This window comes from Monodelphis domestica, chromosome 2 (assembly GCF_027887165.1).
Source record: "Monodelphis domestica isolate mMonDom1 chromosome 2, mMonDom1.pri, whole genome shotgun sequence".
Lineage (NCBI taxonomy): Eukaryota > Metazoa > Chordata > Mammalia > Didelphimorphia > Didelphidae > Monodelphis > Monodelphis domestica.
The window spans coordinates 339,044,904-339,061,930 of NC_077228.1; the positions used below are offsets into that span (position 1 = coordinate 339,044,904).

Consider the following 17,027-nt stretch of genomic DNA (forward strand, 5'->3'; position numbering starts at 1 on the left):
CATTAGGCTTTCCTCATAACCTAACACAGTTGAATGAGAATTTTCTGTCCCTTTATACCCTAAAATTAAATCATTTGAGATTGCACTCCAAAAGTCAACCACCAATCCTGGGTATCATTGGGCAGGAGTTTAAGGTGGGAGGTGTATTTTCTAGCAATGATTGGGTGCTATCTTCTTGAGGAGGGTTCTTATTGAGTGCTGGTTGGTAAGAATGGTTTTCAGTATGATATACTAGCAATATCCCTTGGTCAAGGGGTTAGGATGGACACTTCCAAGGCCCCCACCACTCATAATATGGCTGGTAAGCATTTTGCTCACTTAATGAATCACGTCATATTGCAAAATGCTAGCTTAAAGAGAATTGCAGCAAAAAAAAAAAGAGGAAGTAGCTAGATTTATAGCCTATATTAAATTTCTCCCTTAAAAATATAATTACTGGATTCCTACTGATTAATTGTGATAACTAGAGTCTTATTTTAAAAGAGCTGAGGGACCAGGGATTCTCATTCTCTTCAAAAACAAAACAAAATGTAGTGGAAAGAATACTGTTTGGGGAATGAGAAGACTAACTGTGTAACCCTAGGCTAGTTTGCTCTCTGCTCTTCATTTTCCCCATCTGTAAAATCCAGGGATTTTACCATAAGACTTCTAATTAGAGTCTTTTATATATATATCTTAGATATATTAACCTATTATACTATAGTCATGTGACTAAATGATCTCTAAGGTTCCTCCCAGTTCTGAATCTTTTGATTCTGTAAGGAAAGAGGAGGAATCCAATACCCAAGTCACAAATAATAATAAATCAAAATAGATTGTTCATTAGCAAATAAAAATTATGTAAAAAGACTATTGATTTCAGTAGTATACTAACACAATAGAACAAATATACCATTCATTTGTATAAAATGTCATTTCACTTGCCCAAATTTGATAAAGTAGGTTTAGTATGAAAGATGAAAAAACACTTATGTAACCTAGGAAGAAATGAATTGAGGTTTCACTGAAATGTGCCTTTGATAATGAGGGTAGTCAAAGTGTTTTGAAATAGAATAAGGGACAAAGTACCTGTCTCACATATTCAGTGCTTCCCTCACTTGCTATTAGGTTAGAGGGTATCACAAACCCTCAAAGAGACAAAACTTTGAAATTTCGCTAGTCTGATTCTCTGTTGCTTCTTCCTGCTCTTCTCCAAATCATCACCTATTTTGGAAATTAAGATAAAAGATAATCCCAGGAATCCTGCTGAGTGCTCACAAAGTGACTTCTATCTAGAAAGCCCAAGGGGGAATACAGCAATCTGTAGTCTATGGTTGAAGATCCAGTCCTTCAATACTTATTAAGCACTTAGATGCCAGGCACTGTGCTTGATGGCACAAAATCAGGCAGTATTTGTCTTCAGAGACCTTTTATTATCCTGGGGCTTGAGGGTGGGTGGGGGACATGGCATACCCCATACAGAGACAAGTAAGTTATATATTTGCATGTACACATAAGCATTTCATACCTCTCTCTAAGTGTGTGTATGTATATACATTCATATGGAGAGTGTGCAGACTTTACAATTTCCTTGGTGTAAGATGTTGCCTGCTCAGGGTTATACAATCAGTATGTATAAGAGGCAGGACCAAAGCCAAGTGTTCTTGACTGGAAGGCCAACTCATATGCCATGTAACTTCTCTCCCTCAGAGAGAGAGAGAGGCAGAGACAGAGACAGAGACAGAGAGACAGAGAAAGAGAGGAAAATAATTTTTCTAGGGATCAGAAAGAGAATATGACAAGGTGATAGCCTCCAATGGTGCTGAGATTGAGGCGGAGCTGAGAAAAGAACTCAGGTGTTCAAGTTCCCACCTGGTTTTAATTGATTACAAAACACTTCATCCTTTACAAGCTAATATTCTAAATGATACATTTTCTGAACCAGACTTAAAGAGAATCAGTTCAATAGAAGAAAGATTTACTCATGTCTAAGTTTTAAACCTGCCAGTTCCCTTAAAACACTCACTGCCAATCAAATGGATCAGCAGCCTTGTTTCTCTCCACACTGGTTATGTGGGAGCCCTGTATTTTCCCAGGTACAATGTGTGAGTCACACTCCCCTGTTACATACCTCAGGGGACCCTGGGAGATGTTTTCGTTAGCACTCAGAGGCTGGTCTCTACTGGCCTTCAGGTTTTCTTGTTTACTTTTGAAGAAGTGAGAAGTATTTGTGTTTACCAACTCTGGACTGGACTGCCTCTTCTCTGAGTTTTCAGCTTCCATTATTCTTCATGCTGCATTTCAATGTGAAGAAAACTGCCTTTTGAATATGAAAAATGCATGGGATCATGTGGGACCCATTTTATATTTTGGTTTGCACCCCACTCCCCCCCCCTAGATTGAGATAAAAAGTAGTCACTTGGAATTTTATGGAACAAGCTAAGCAAGCCACCAGGTGACAGTTATCAACAAAAGTCCATGGTTTTAAGTTTTCTAGGAATAATTTTCCATGAGTCTCTTTTAAAATAAAAATGTTTCTGAGACTCTTGCCCCTAACTAAAAAAAAAAAAATAAAACTGTCAGTTGGTAACCCTTATGTAAAGATTATGCTTTGGTGGAGACAACTGGGAAGCATTTGCTGCCAGCATGTCTGATATCTGGAACATTTGCTTCCTGGAGAGCACAGTGAGATAAAGTGAACTCTTTTATCCCCTTGTTCTGAGCTACAGATGCTTGAGAGTGTCCTGCTTCAGAACATATCAAAGATGTGGTATCAAAATTCAGAGAGGTTCAGTTCAAATCTTTTATAATAAAGTCCTAATTCATTTCAGTGATGGTAACTGGGAAGATGTAAGCTCATTAGAACATGTCAAAATTTTAAATGGAAGCACAGAATCAAAATGAACAGAATGTATCTTTGTAAATATTTAATCGAGGATTGGCAAAAAACAACTGAATGTTGGCATAAAAGTAAAATGTATGTCATTCTTGGGCTATGGAAAATTCTGAGATGAAACAACCCACTTGTGTTGGTATTTTCTGCCCTAAAGTTGTTTTTATTCCCATTAAGTTCATAAGGACATTTATATTCAGCTAAAGTATGACATTAAATGTTGAACTGTATTTTATATAGAACGATAACTGAAAGATAATCTTATATGGAGCTATTAAACTAGATAATAACTTTGTTTTTTAACAGACTGTAACTGTGACCTTCAGTTTTTAACTAGGTTGCAAATGGCCTAAGACAAGAATAGATATAGCCACTGCAAAAGTAACCCCAGGGTGCTTGAAGAGTCACTAAAAAGGGGCAAAACTCCATTCTTTACCCATAGTATAGGGTATGGATTCTTCTTTCTTCAGTGAAGCAAAGGGAAGTTTGGAAATTAAGCTTGCTGAAACCAAGTCAGGTGCCTAGTTTCACTTCAATTTAATTTAATAAAAAAGCATATATTTGGGGGTCTACTAGGGGCCAGGTACTCTGCTAGGTGCTTGGGGGTGATATATATGTATATATGTATATGCATATGTGTATACATGTGTATGCTTGAGTGTGTGTACATTGTTATTTTGGGATGGTTAAGGGGAAGAAACAAGAGGTTCTAAATATTTTGAGTTTATTAATGGGGAAATGGAATAGGAATGAGGGTAACAAGGAGAAGGAAAATTTCTAAATCTTATCCCCAAAACTAATTTTCCCTAATAACTATTATATTGACTAACCTCCTAAGCTAAGTCCCACATAAATAGTATCTCACAAAGTTGAGTCCAATGGGCCATAGTCCAAAAGGAAAGATAACAGCTCTCAGCCAAGTAGATGAATCTTCCTTATACTCTCCAGTCCACCTGACCTGCAGTCTGGCTGAAGTAGTCCCTCTCCACAGCTGATGTCTTCTAAGGACCAGTGTGGTATCTTTGTATTGTTGAAATTGTAGCTACCAGCCGCACTTACTGCTCCTATTTCTGCTCCAGAAGAAAAAACTGTTGTTCAGTTGGAACCCACGTCACATTTGGAATGTTGACCCAGGCTCTCATGAGTTTCTGAGTCACATGCTTATGCTTCGCTTAATGCAGTCTTTCTTTGCTTACTACAACATACAAGTGTATACACACAATTATTTTTTTATATATTTACACACCCAAAATATATGTATGTGTATACACACACACAAATGAGACAGTATCTGTCCTTAAGGAGCTTACATCCTATTAAACTATGTGTTAGAAAGATTAGTTTAGTTGTAATATGAATCTTGGGTTAAAGTACAGAGGCTGGGAAACCACTTAGGAGGCCATTATAATAAAGCCAGTGAATACCGTATAAAGCCTAAGCCAGGTTGATAGCAATGGAAGTGGAAAGCAGTCCATAGACAACATTTTACAGGACCTGACAACTGATTGGGTGTAGGAGGTGAGGAAAGAAAAGAGTCAATGATGACTCTGAAGTTCCGAATTTGAATGATTAGAGAATAGTGATACCATCAACATAAACAGAACAGTTAAAGGGAGTTTGGGGAGAATGATCCTGAGTCCTGTTGTGAACATGCTGAGTATGAAATGTTGGCAGGAAGTTAAGGACATGTTTCATAGTCAGTTGGAAATATGGAACTGTAGCTCTAGGGAGATGCCAAGGAGGAAGAAGTAGGATTAGGAATCATCTCAAGAGTTAATAGTTCAAGACATGGGAGAGGAAGAGACCACTGAGGAGAGACAGTATAAAGAAGGAAGAGGGCCAAGACAATACAGATTTCCTACACTTTAAGGTCAATAAGAATTACAGGAACCAGTGGTTGATGGGTAAAAAGTGGGCTTTCTACAGGTATATGAAAACATCCTTCAAATCACTAAAAATTAGAGAAATGCAAATTAAAGCAACTCTGAAGTTACAACTTACCAGAAAGGAAGGAAGGAAGGAAGGAAGGAAGGAAGGAAGGAAGGAAGGAAGGAAGGAAGGAAGGAAGGAAGGAAAAAAGGAAAAAAGAAAGAAAGAAAGAAAGAAAGAAAGAAAGAAAGAAAGAAAGAAAGAAAGAAAGAAAGAAAGAAAGAAAGAAAGAAAGAAAGAAAGAAAGAAAGAAAGAAAGAAAGAAAGAAAGAAAGAAAGAGGAAGGAAGGAAGAAAGGAGGGAAGGAAGGAAGGAAGGAAGGAAGGAAGGAAGGAAGGAAGGAAGGAAGGAAGGAAGGAAGGAAGGAAGGAAGGAAGGAAGAAAGGAAGGAGGGAGGGAAAGAAGGAAGGAACAAAGGAAGGAAAGAAGGAAGGAAGGAAGAAAGGAAGGAGGGAGGGAAGAATAAATGTTGGATGGGCTATAAGAAAGCAGGCATATTGATACAGGCAGTATCATGGAGCTATGAATTAATCTAGTCATTCTAAAAGCAGTTTAGAACTATGTCCCTAAAGTAACTAAACTGTGAATGCCCTTTGATTCAGCAATACCACTACTAATCCTATCCCCCAAAAAGATTAAAAAAGGAGAAAAAAGCTCTGTAAATAAAATATACCATTTTAGCAACTCTGTTGTAACAAAGAGCTGGGAAGGTTATCAATTGAGAATGGCTCTGAACAAATTATGATATTGTATAAGACTGTAAGGACAACTAGGTACAGTGGATAGAGCACCAAGCTTGGAATCAGGAAGAACTGAGTTAAAATCCAGCTTCAGATATTAACTGTGTGACCATTGCAAATCACATAACCCTATTTGCCTCAGTTTCCTAATCTGTAAAATGAGCTGGAGAAGGAAATGGTAAACCATTTCAGTATCTTTGCCAAGAAAACTCCAAATAGTGTCATGACTGAAACAACTGAACAGCAACAAAATAGGAATGCAATGGAAGACTATTGTTTTGTTAAAAAAAAAAATAGACTTTTTATTTTTCATCCATCAAATTAGAAAAAAGAATAAAAATGGGAATATGACACCTGTTGGAGAGGCTATGCACAATCAGGAACATTAATGAACTGTTGATGGGGCTGAAAACTTGTCCAATCATTCTGGAAGGTAATTTGGAACAATTCCCCCAAATTTACTAAACTTTTCATACCCTTTGGACCAGGTATACCTAGCAAAGAAAGGAAAAGGATCCATCCATACAAACATATTTAAAGCAACTTTCCTTATGGTGGCAAAGAATGGGAAACAAAGTAGGTACACACCAATTAGGAAATGGCCAAATAAATTATGGCAGAGAAATGTTAATGAAATATTATTGCATCGTAAGAAAAAGAATGGTTTTCAGGAAATCTAGGATGATTGTATTGTTGATGCAGAGTGAAATGAACAGAACCAGAATATAATATTGTAAAAAATGTGTCTTTCAAAGAATTAACAACTCTGATCCATGTAATTAACAACCATAACTTCAGGGTGCCAAATATGAAACATGGTAGCTACTCTTCTGACAGAGGCTGACAGACCCAGGATGCAAAATGAGACATACACTTTTGGTCATAGCCACTGTGGGAATTTGTCTTGCTTGATTATACATATTGGTTACAAGGGCTTTGTGGTGGTGATTGTTTTTAATGGTGTGGGGAGGAAGGTGGGATGGGTAAAGATAGGACTGCCAGAAGAAAGGAAAATTTTAAAAATGACTAGAGGATCATTAAAACATATATATATATATATACATATATATACACACATGTATATAAATATGAAAAATAAGCAGAAGACCAGAAGAAATCCTAGATAAGAACAGCCTTGAAAATTATGTTGAATTTATTGTAAACTTTAAAAAAGCAAATTCTTCAAAATAGACATTCCCTGTTTCATGTATAATTCTCTTCTTCTATTTTACTATATACTTGGAAATCCTTGTTTTATTTGGTAATAATTATAATGTTCAGAATAAAGAAAAAATTTAAAGAACTGCAAAGAATTACAGGTAGATAGTCCTGTAAAAAATACAAAGAGCAACCCTTATATGGCTTGGTACACAATCTTTAACATTTATCTCATGCCCCCAAAATATGTTACCTTGCTGGCAGCCTGGTGCTAAGCTAAGCTTTTTCAGCCTTTCAACTGGTTCTCAGATGACAGATCACCTTCGATGCATAAACAATATCTTCTCAACTTGCTATGAAGCACTACAGATTAAGGTTAACTAGCTATGTCTGAGAAAGCCCAAGGTCACCTCCATCCCAGTATAAAAAAAAATTGGAGAAAGACCTTAGTGCCCTCACAGATATCTGTACATGCTTATGGTATCTGCAAACACATGTCATAAATGTGAATTGTAAATATTATGAAACTTACATGATCCCAATTTAATATTTGGCTTTTCCTCTGTAGTTTGTTTTAATAACCCAACTTCTAAATTCTGGTACAATTACTCTATATCTTAAATTATTAATAGTTTTAACCATCTAAGCTATTGGCTGATGGAGATTAATGAATGTAGAGGCTTGTCTAAATATTTATATAAATGCATATGGAAAGGGTCAGCATCTACTAATATAGTGTGTGCTGAGCTGGCCTCAAACACATACAGAATGGTTGATTCTAGCTGGGAGCTGTTGCCCAGAAATACATACTGTGGAACATATGAGTTTTTAAAAAGAATTTTCATCTCAATTAATTTAGCATATTTTATAATGCTTTTATAGGTACAGATTACCATCCATCCTAGCAGCTGCTTGAAAGTGCTTCTTATGAAGCACTTAATAGATGGGTTTCATGTGTATGCTGCAAGATTTTGCATGAGAACCCTGCATCAAAATACATTGGATTTTCTGCAGCGTTGGATCTTACTTTCAGTCTTTAATATGCAGGCAAGGTATCCAATATGCCATATTCTCTTTTACAATTTTTCCTCAAGAGGTGGCAGCTTGGAAAATCATAATTACTTACCTCTCAAGACATGCCTTTAAACTTTCCTTGCCAGCTTTTACATTGGAGTTAAAAATCTGAATTATTAGACTGCTGCTTTGAGCTGTGTATCCTCTTACTCTGAGCCCAGATAACACACTCTTGAAATTATACAGAAACTATTTTTATACTAGATCATGGACTATGAAATGTAAATTATGAGTAAATTGATTGCAATGTTAAATACATACAGTACAAAGAAAGTAAGTATAGGAAAATGGTAATTGTTAACATTCCAAACACATTTATACCCAAGAGCTGGAATAGACCTAAGAAAATATTGAGTTCAACTTCTTCAATTTACATTTGAGGAAAGTGAGGTATGAAGAGTTGAATGACTTGCCTAAAGTCAAATAGCTAATATATGTCAGAGGTAAGATTAAAACTCAGTTCTTCATGACTCTGAGGCCTGCTCTCTTTCCATGATTGCTTATTACCTTACCTAATTGTATTATATGATTTGTTATTAAAAGATTTTTTTTAAGTTTTACATGATTGCACATGTAAAATCTATGTCAGATTGTTTATCATCTCAGGGAGGAGAAAAGGAAAGGAGAGAGAAAATTTGGAACTCAACATTTTTAAAATGTCAAAAATTATTTTTACATTTAATTGGAAAAATATTATTTAAAAAATAAAAATTAAAAACAAGTGATTCTATATCTCAGGATTTACATGAATTCAGTTTCATATCTTGGAGACTTGTCAATAATCATTCTCTTTGGCTTGTGCCCCTGCCCAGGGTTTATTCTGGGAACATTTGAAGTTAGTTTATCGTTTAGCTCTTCTCTAGTCATCTCTGTAAACAAGCATGGCTACCAAAACATCTAAAAGCAACTTTATTGTAAAGTATATAAAGAATATGAAAAAAAACAGCTATGTATACCAAACTAGGCTAGTAGGCCCTTCTCTCCTGAAATTTCTATTCCTATTTCCATAAAGAAAATTATGGGAAGAACAGGACTGCTCACTTGAACCTTAAAGACCTAATGAAAATGCTGATATGAGTTCATTAGTATATAAGCTATAATTATTTTCACAATATTTTGCTTGCTTACATTCATCATGTGTACCAGACCCTGAGTTCCAGGAAAAAATGCCTCTTTGTTATTGGGCATAAGATGAAGCCAATTCTGCTAATAGTTTACTTGTATAATTTTTATCATATCTTCTTATATATGTTTCTATATCATATTGCATATCTGTATCAGAGATATCTATATCTATAGCTTATCTTATGTATTTCTATATCATATCATGTATCTATATCATAAATATAGCTATTTCTATAGCTATATCATATCTTTTATATATTTTATATCATACCATATATCTATATCTATAGCTCATCTTGTTATGCATTTCTACATATTGTTAATATATATCTCTTAAAATATTTCTATATCATATCACATATCTATAACAAATCTTGATATCTATGTCCTTTTATGTATTTCTGTCATCACATATCTATAGCTTATCTTCTTGTGTATTTCTATATCATATCACATATCTATAACTTATCTTTTATGTATTTCTGTATCATTAATATAGATATCTCAATCTCTAAAAATATTTTATATCATATATATAATAAATATAAATATCTATATCTTTTATGTATTTCCATCATTACATATCTATAGCTTATCTTCTTGTGTATGTCTATATCATATCACATATCTACATCATAAATATAAATATCCATATCTACCTATATTTACATTCTATCTTTTTATATATTTCTATAACATATCCTACATAGCAATGTAACCTTTGTAAAAATAAAAAAAAATGGCGAGCTACAGAAATATAGATAGAAAAACTGTTCCAATATAGATTCATAATTGTTTAAAACTGATCGGATACTTTTGATAGAGGTAATCAAAAGTATACTCAATGATGAAGTGAAGCTCAAATGTGAACTTCCCTCCAGGTGCAAGGAAGCTAAAGAGACTCTTTTTATGAACATAAAATATTCATTGAAATATATAAGAATAAATAAAGGATTTCTAATTCTAAGGGATTCTAAATCCACCCAAATAAACTCCCAGGTTCCACAAGGAACCGCTTCTCCTTTGTTTCACAGGCTCCTGATCTGACTAACCCAAATTTATACTATCTAAATAAAAACTACTGCTATTATCCTTATAAATCTTAAATTCGCCTTCAAATTTTAAAATAGCAAAAGCTATTTTAAAAAGCTGGTTGAGTCTCAACAACAATCAAGTTAGGACTCTGAGTCTTAACAGACTTGGAGTCCAAACCAAAGACCAGATCTTTCTTTGGTCTTCTCAGATATAAACCAATCTATAAAAACCATAATAGATAGTCAACAGTGTTTCCCAAGTTGGGAAAGGAAAACACTGAGCTCCTTCAGGTCTTTTCCTCAGACAAAGAGAGAGGCAAAGATGTTACCTTCTCCAGCCCTGAGAGAGAGTCTCTGAGTGTGTCTCTGCCAACTGCCAGAGAGCAACTTCCAACTGCCAGAGAGAGTAATTGACACAGAAAACCAGTTATAACTCTCACATCTGAAATTAACACACTCTCTTAGCTCTGCTTCAAACTCCAGTTCTTTTCTTAAACCAGCCACTTTACTTCTTATCCCTAAACTAATAAAAATACTTATTTTCTAATATCATCCTTGCACCTTAAGGTCAGAGGCTGGCTCCTGACACAAAGGACCTGGATATTGACTGAAATAAGAGAAAAATTATAATGATTTACCATGAGCTGGATGGAATTAAAATTGTCTCATTTTTATAGTAAAAGAAGGATAAGTTTCTACCCAAAAAGTCTCTCATGTGAGGTGTGTGTGTGTGTGTGTGTGTAAAAATGAAAGTTAAATGGCAATATTTAGGCTACATCCCCAACTACGGGGATTTAAAATTTTTCTATTGGTTCTTATGCAAGACCTCCCTATTTCCATTAACATGTAAATAAAATTTTAGGGCAGCTAAGAGGTATAGTGGATAGAGTGCAGGGCTTGGAGTCAGGAAGACTCATCTTCATGACTTTGAATCTGGATTCAGATACCTACTAGCCTGTGTGACCCTGGGGTAGTCACTTAACTCTGTTGCCTTGCTTTCCTCCGCCATAAAATTAGCAGGAAAAGGAAATGGCAAATGTTGTATTTTGTATCTTTGCCAAGAAAATCCCAAAAGGGGTCATGAAGAGTCAGACAATACTGAAACGAATGAACAACAAAACTCTTTTTGCTTGAGCCCTATATGTTTTTATCGAGGGCTGTTTACCTTTGAGAAAGTTTCCAGATGATTTGGGTTGGGAAAATAAGGTGGAATAGAAGTTGTCAAAGTGTAGTCTAGGAACTTTTGGGGGTCTGTGAACTCAAAACTATTTTCCTAAAAATACTAAGAGTTTAACTTCTAATACAGTAAATACTAATAGAGAGCAATATGGTAGTGCATAAATAAAGCACTAGTTCTGGAGTCAGAAAAACTTAAGTTCAAATTTGACTCAGACAGTTACTAGCTGTATGACTCTGGACAAGTCACTTAATCCTATTTGCTTCAATTTCCTCATCTGTAAAAATGAGCTGGAGAAGGAAATGGAAAACCACTCCAACTATCTTTGCCAAGAAAACCCAAAAGTGGTCACAGAGTTGGACCTGACTGAAAATGACTCAACAACAACAAAAACACGGGTAGACATAACTCATACAAACAAAAGCTCTTTGAGGGGGTCTCCAATAATTTTAAGGAGTGTAATTTTAAGAGTATAAAGGGTTTTTGAGACAAAAAAATGGAAAACTTTTTTGCTGGAGAATGAAATGCTCAAAGTTTAACCAGACCTTTTATTTTAGGAGGGAGCTTCTGACATTAAAGTTACATAGATATATGTAAGCTGATATAGAAATATTTAAGAAGGGCATTTGCATAATTAACTTTATTTTGTGCCCAATTGCAAGAAGCATTCTTTCCTGGGACACTGGGACATCCTACATTCTGGTATTAATGATGAATGCAAGCAAATAAAACATCATGAAAGTAATTATAGTTTATATATATATATATATATATTTATATATCTTGCAGAGGATGAATAAGAGAAATTTTATGGATGAATTAGAAATAGCCTCCAAACTAAGTAAAAATACACCTTGGCACCTGACATTAAAATGGTTTTATGGGTTTTTCTTTTTTTGCACTATGATAGTTATCTACTGTACCCATCCTCCTTCATAATCTTCTTTATAATAAAAGAAAAAATAGTCAGGTCAAAATGATATAACCACATCTTTTGGTATATGTCATTCTCATCCATGAATCTCTTGAACTCCTTCCTTATAAAGAACAGAAAGGAGTATTTTATCAAAGGTCTTCTGGATTTTATTTGAGTCCAGTAACCTTTCTGTGGTGTTTATATTTAAGCTATTTTATTTTTTGTCAATATTATATTCTTGATTCTGATCCACCCATGTTTCTTTAAATTCTTTGTGTTATTTGGTTTTGGGGGACACACTAATATTCCCTTGCATTTACATAACATAGTTTTGAACCAATTATCAATCAACAGGTATTCAGCTTTGTTTCCATGTTTTTAATACCACAAAAGTACAACTATGAATATTTTTGTAAATATGGAACTTTTGGGTTTTTTTTGCCTTTCCTTGGGTTACTTACCTAGGAAAGGTATCATTGGGTCAAAGGCTATGAACAGCTTAGTAACTTTTATTTCATGTTCTGAATTATTTCTCAAAATGATTAGAATAATATATTGAACATAGAACAATAAATTCTAAAATATATATTAATATAATTGACTTCCCACAGCCACTTAAACATTTCCAGATTATAGTTTATTAATACTCTTTGCCAGTTTTCTTAGCATGAGGGTAAAACTTTTTATTTTAAAAAAATTATTACTTTTCTTTGAAAATTTTATTTAGTCAATTTAGAACATTATTCCTTGGTTACAAGAATTATATTCTTTCCCTTCCCTCCCCCTCCCCCTTCCCATAGGCAACACGCAATTACACTGTGTTTTACATGTGTCCTTGATCAGAACCTATTTCCATGTTGTTGGTGTTTGCACTAGGATGTTCATTTAGAGTCTACATCCCCAACCATATCCCCATCAACCCATGTAATCAAGCAATTGTTTTTCTTTGGTGTTTTTACTCTCACAGTTTTTCCTCTGAATGTGGATAGTGTTTTTCCTCATAGATCCCTCCAAGTTGTTCAGAATCACTGCATTGCTACTAATGTAGAAGTTCATTATATTTGATTGTACCACAGTGTATCAGTCTCTGTGTACAATGTTCTGGTTCTGCTCCTCTTACTCTACATCAATTCCTGGAGGTTGTTCCAGTTCCCATGGGATTCTTCCACTTTATTATTCCTTTCAGCACAAAAGTATTCCATCACCAACATATACCATAGTTTGTTCAGCCATTCCCCAATTGAAGGGCATCCCCTCATTTTCCAGGTTTTTGCCACCACAAAGAGCACAGCTATGAATATTCTTGTACATGTCGTTTTCCTTATTATCTCTTTGAGGAAAAAACCCAGCAGTGCTATGGCTGGGTCAAAGGGTAGACACTCTTTAATCGCCCTTTGAGCAAAGTTCCAGATTGCCTCCAGAATGGTTGGATCAATTCACAACTCCACCAGCAATGCATTAATGTCCCACCTTTGCCACATCCCCTCCAGCATTCATTACTTTCCTCTGTTGTCATGTTAGCCAATCTGCTAGGTGTGAGGTGATACCTCAGAGTTGAAAAAAATTATTACTCTTATTAGTAATTAGTTTCAATACAGCAGTCAATTGTTTGGAATATTGCAATGTATTTGTTTGCATTTGGTGGGGAATGTCTCTATGGTGTGTGTGTGTGTGTGTGTGCACATATATGCATGCACACATGCCTATTTTGTGTGTGTATACCAGAAATCAGACTTTTTATCAAAAACTCTAGATGCAAGGATTTTTCCACCTTCCTTTAACTGATTTAAGAGCTTTTAGATTTTATTTACTCAGATTTGTTTATTTTATCTTTACAATTTGTTTTATCCCTTGTTTGGTTAAGATGTTTTTCCACTAACCATAGACCTGAAACATATCTCCTTCTGTTCTCTACCAATTTTTAATGATATGATCTTTTATGTTTAGATCACACATTTGCTTGAAGTTAATTGTGGGATATGGTATAAAGTGTTTGCTCAATCTAAATTCTGACAAACTTTCCATTTTCCCAATAGGTACCAGGAGTGCTTTCTTCAGGAGAACATCGGAAGGACTTGGATTTGGTGAGTACCAACCAACCTGGCAGATACAAAAAGAAACCAACCTTAACAGAGAGGAAAGGATTGGCTATAGAAACATTATTCTTGTTCAGGTAGATCACTGACTGGTTGGAACAAAGGTCAAGTAAATAGCAAAAGAGAATGGATAAAGATGAAAAGCTGACACTACATGCAATTACTACAGGTGTTTAAATAAGTTGTCAACTTTGGGAAAAGAGAAATAAATTTTAAAAAGTAAAGACATTAACTCTACAGTTGTTCCTGGGGAAATTTAACAGCTGCAGAGGAGTAGTTAAAATAATTGATGAGAAAGGAAGTTTACTTTTCAGAAAGAAAGAATTTTTCATGAGCTCTAGCTAAAACAGATCATTCTAAGGAGGTTTTCTATATGAAACAAGAACAACAAATGGATATTAATTTAAACTGATCTGATAGTTTTTTCTGTTCTTATATGAGGAACTGGCAATGGTAATGGCATTTAAAAGATGAAATCAAGCAGAAGAGTAACACCTGATTTGGGGAAGAGGACATTTTATGTATGGTGGGGGCAACTCCTGGTGTGGAAATTCCTTTCACTGATAGAAGCTTGCACCTCCCCTCTTTACTTGTATAGTCTTCGAGAGTTTTCTGGAGGCATTGAGAATTAAGTCATTTACCTATATAGTTAAAACAACTGGGTTGTCTACGTGAAAGGACTTGAACCCCCATCTTCCTGATGGCTCTCTATTCTTTAATTGTGCTGCCCTTCAGCATATTATATTTTATGATGTTTATTAAGGATTATTAGAATTCAAGGAATAAAGAAGATACAAAATAATAACTCGCGTGCCCATGGCTGATTAGCCAATTCAGAACCCAGCGCTTAGCTTACTTACTACATCATTGCAATGGAAGAGAGACAGGGCGAGAGCATAGAAGAAGGAGAGGTAGACGTTATGGCCAGTTAAATACTAATTGTGATCTTGCCCAGGTGGAGACTCAGGTGAGTTTATAGGGAATTCTGGGAAATACCAAGGACTTCTGGGGATTGAAGTCTGGGGTTCAAAATCTCCATTTTTACACTTTCAACTTATATATCTAAAAGAAATAAATGCTGAAGACTGCTCTATCTCAAGAAGGGAAGATGTCTGAAAAGCATTAAAGATCATAAACAGGACTAAAAAATGCAATTAAAATATGTCAGCAAGTGTACCTACTTTCTTATGCCTATAAAATATTTATGAAAATGAGCTAAATATCAGTTGTCTTTGAGTGAAAGCATGGAAAAAGAAAAGTAGGATTTTGTAGGTGGTTTTCCACAGTAGACTATAGTCTACACACTGATCAGGAGAGGTATAAATAATCTGTAATTTTACTGTATTTGATGTTTATTGATTTTTAAAAAGCTTTTGATTCAAAAGAACAAAACACCTTGAAAGTTTTCTTTTCTTTTCTTTTTACTACATTAAAATTTTACATGACCCAATGACAAAAGTAACTTTGGAAATATCTTTGTTCAATACTTGACTAAGTATTGGTATCAGACAAAAAAATAAAATTGACAGGTAGGTACATCTAAGACTGTTTCTCAACATTTTCTGGCCTCAGGATCTTTTTATACTTAAAAAAATTAAACTCTTACCTTTTGTCTAAGAATCAATGGTAGGTATTGGTTTCAAGGCAGAAGAGTGGTAATGGCTATGCAATTGGGGTTAAGTGGCTTACCCAGGGTCACACAGGTAGGATGTGTTTGAGCCAAATTTGAACTTGGGACTTCCTGCCTCCAGGCCTAGCTCTCTATCCACTGAGTCACCTAGCTACCCTTCTTTTTATACTTTTAAAACTTATTAAAAATAGGGTAGGGGGGTTTCCCTCTTTTTAAAGAGCTTTTGCTTAACTGGGCTACATCTATTGATATTTTCTGTATTAGAAATAAAACTAGGGCAGCTAGGTAGTTCAAATTCAGCCTCATACACTTACCAGCTGTGTGACCCTAGGCAAGTCACTTAACCCCATAATCTTCCTAATTGAATGCTCATCCAGTCCAATCCATGTTCTGCACAACTGTCAAAATTATTTTTCTAATGCATCATCTAACCACATCATTCCTTTACTCAGTGAGTTTAAATTAAAACATGTTTTACTTCCAGGAAAAAAAAATATAGCAGCTTCTGCTTGACATTTAACATCTTTCATATCCTTGTTCCAAGCCTTTTTTCCAGCCTGAATACACAATTCTTCTTGTCTTCTGCTCAGTGCAATCAAATTGGCTTTCTTAGTGTTCCTCTTAAATACAACTGAATTTCCACTCTCTGTGTTTTTGCACTGGCTCCCCCATACCTGAAATGCACCTCTTCTTCATCTTTACCTCTTAGAATCTCTAATTTTCTTTTAGGTTTAGATCAAGTACCACCTTATACATGAAAACTTTACTACTTCCCCTTCCACATCTCCAGCTCCTAGTGCTCTCCCCTCTCCAAATTACCTTGTTTCCATTCAGTATATATCTACATATGTATCAACTATTTCCCTTCAAAGAATCTATTTTTTGAGGACAAGGATTATTTCATTTTTGCCTTGTATATCCAATATCTAATAAAGTACTATCACATAGTAGGCATTCAGTAAATGCTTGTGAATTAATTGATACCCACTCACTTAAATATTGCTAAGATGTATTATTTTGTCTTTGTGGGTAGTCCATGGACCAATGCAAATCACAAACCCTTTAAGATTTAGTAAAGGTTATGAGCTATTGTGGATGAAAAAAAATTCATTTCTTGGCAGCCAGTCCTTTGGAGATGAGTCTCCCCCCACCCTTTTAACTCAATATTTTGTATTCCCAAATTACATGTAAAAACAATTTTTGACATTAGTTTTCTAAACTTTTTAGTCCTAAATTCTCTCTCTCTTTATCTCTTCTCCCCCATCCTTGAGACAGT

General features: G+C 35.0%; 1 long non-coding RNA gene across 1 annotated transcript in view; it reads left to right on the forward strand.

The window, feature by feature from the left end:
- The window catches only part of LOC103104483 (uncharacterized), a 52,258-nt gene extending 36,615 nt beyond the window's left edge, over positions 1 to 15,643 (forward strand). The window contains exon 3 of the long non-coding RNA XR_008916610.1: positions 14,062 to 15,643. This is a non-coding gene — a long non-coding RNA (uncharacterized LOC103104483). The remainder of the gene's footprint in view (positions 1 to 14,061) is intronic.
- The last annotated feature ends 1,384 nt before the right edge of the window (positions 15,644 to 17,027 follow it).